The sequence below is a fragment of the Gadus morhua genome, unplaced genomic scaffold (assembly GCF_902167405.1).
Source record: "Gadus morhua unplaced genomic scaffold, gadMor3.0, whole genome shotgun sequence".
Taxonomy (NCBI): Eukaryota; Metazoa; Chordata; class Actinopteri; order Gadiformes; family Gadidae; genus Gadus; species Gadus morhua.
This window is the reverse complement of record NW_021964150.1, coordinates 104,535-106,840: the sequence shown is the minus strand read 5'-3', so window position 1 is coordinate 106,840 and position 2,306 is coordinate 104,535. Positions and strand designations below refer to the sequence as shown.

Below are 2,306 nucleotides of genomic sequence, written 5' to 3'. Positions count from 1 at the left end.
TCACAGCGTCTCCTCTGCCGGCCTGTTGAGGCAGAGCTTCCGCTGGCTAATCTGCGGATCTCGGCAGGGATGGATATCTCGCTTGACAGTCGATGTACATCACGATTTATGACCAGGAGCTCAACACGGCTATACTGTTTTGCCAGTAGAGGGCACATTAGTGTTAAAAAAAACAAACTATTAAAAAACAAAAACGTTTAGCCTGGAGAGCTGTGTATCCATCGCCATGGCAACCCAAGTAAACAATTACACTAAAACTAAAATAAAACTACAACTAAACTATTACGTACAAAAATCTATGGTCAGGAGACCCCCAAGATGATTGCGTGGCAACAACTTCACAATTAAACTTAAATTAAACTAAGACTACAACTAAACATTTATTGACAAAACCTAAGGCCCAATCCCATTTCTAGCCCTTACCCCTTCCCCTTACCCCTCCCCCTTACCCCTCCCCCTTAGGGTGCGTCCCATTTCTACCCCTTACCCCTCCCCCTTACCCCTCCCCCTTGGTTTGAAGGGGTAAGGGTGTCCCAATTCTCATTTTGGTTAAGGGGTAGGGAGAAGACAAAAGGCTACGTAGCCCTTGAAACGAAGCGAAAATGTAGCTTGAAACGAAGCTATCCAAGGACCACACTTCAAAGGGAGGGCTTCGAGGAAAATCCGGCCGAAAATGCATTTTTACTAGTTGTTATCATTCGGACTCATGATGTAAAGTTGACTGTATATTCAGCTCGAAGTCATACACGGACAATGCGATCTCTGAGCTCGATATAAAACATGACATAACGGTAAATAACCGTTGAACTATACAAGATTTTAGCGCTCTCTAGTGGCCAACCGAAATCGCCAAATAAACAAACAGCAGCGATGGTTCAAGCGAAGGACACGCACACATGTAAGTATTTTCAGCACTTTAATTACGGCAGACTGGTGTAATAATACTATTTTCGAGCGGTTTTTAATTGTGAAGTTAGTTTTGAATCACTAGTCAAGTTTGTTTTGATTCACTAGTCAAGTTTGTTTTGAATCACTAGAAGCCGATGCTAATGTGTTCCGCTATCGCTATTTGTTGAGATAGATATCCGATAACCCTTGACATGACATGTTAAGGTTTCAAGTAACATTTGTGTGCAGTGGATATGCTTACTACTACTATTCCTTGGTTGATTATACCGGCGCACTGCTTTGATATCGGTAAAGCTGCCACCTAGGCTACGTCGCTCGCCTGTCAAACTGAAGATTTCCTTTCCACCTTTACCTCAGGGACACCACAGGAGACCAGACGGCTCATTCATTTCAGGGGGACCAGGGACAATGAGTTCCTAAAATCGGAAATGATCGCCAGAAAACAGTGGGAATGAGTCTTACGTTGTTCAATCTTTTCATTCTTGCGTCTGTTTTCTACTTTGGTATTTCTGTGTTGAGCTCAATAGCCCACTGAATGTCTGTGTCATTATACCAATTGCCTAATGAATGTATCAACCAAACGAGACCATTGTTTTTGTTGTAATTTAGTATTTTGGTGTGTGTGTGTGTGTGTGTGTGTGTGTGTGTGTGTGTGTGTGTGTGTGTGTGTGTGTGTGTGTGTGTGTGTGTGTGTGTGTGTGTGTAGCCGAGCTAAATTTAATTTGATTTTGTTTTATTTTTTATCATTGTTCATACCTTTTTTATGTGAACTCCACCAAATATTGGTTCCTAAGTAAGTTGGTTTCGTTGTTCCCTATGGCATGCCTTTTGTTTCCCTGGGGAGTGGTTTGACGTTGCACCTGTGTGTACCTGTGTGTACCTGTGTGTATGTGCAATGACAACAAATAAAATCCTATCCTATCCTATCCTATCCTATGGAAATGTTTTGATATGTTGAGGGGAGTGTCTTATGTCTGCATTTATTTGAAAGAGCATATGCACAGAAAAGCAGACGGACGGAGTTACAATGGAGATCCAGCGAGTTTTTAAAGCCATGTGACGCGTCGCATCACATAGGGAAGTTAACGCCAGCATTTCTGACGTTTTTATCCACTAATTCATTATGTTATGTGAGGCAACGCAACGCAACGTATGCTTGATCTGAAACATGCCTACTCGTGGCTTCTGTTGACATAGCAGTCAGCGACGATGAAGCCATGAAATGGAGGGGCGTCCCATTTCTTAGGGGAACGTTTTACCCCTCTGTATTGAGGGGCAAGGGGAAGGGGTAAGGGGGAGGGGTAAGGGGGAGGGGTAAGGGGGAGGGGTAAGGGGAAGGGGTAAGGGCTAGAAATGGGATTGGGCCTTACCCCTCCCCCTTACCCCTTCCCCTTGCG

General features: G+C 43.8%; 1 long non-coding RNA gene across 1 annotated transcript; it reads left to right on the top strand.

Annotated features, from left to right (window-relative positions):
• The first annotated feature begins 466 nt into the window (after positions 1-466).
• LOC115539376 (uncharacterized) lies at positions 467-1,486 on the top strand. The gene is made up of 2 exons (XR_003975858.1): positions 467-898; positions 1,267-1,486. It is a non-coding gene; the product is annotated as an uncharacterized LOC115539376 (long non-coding RNA).
• The last annotated feature ends 820 nt before the right edge of the window (positions 1,487-2,306 follow it).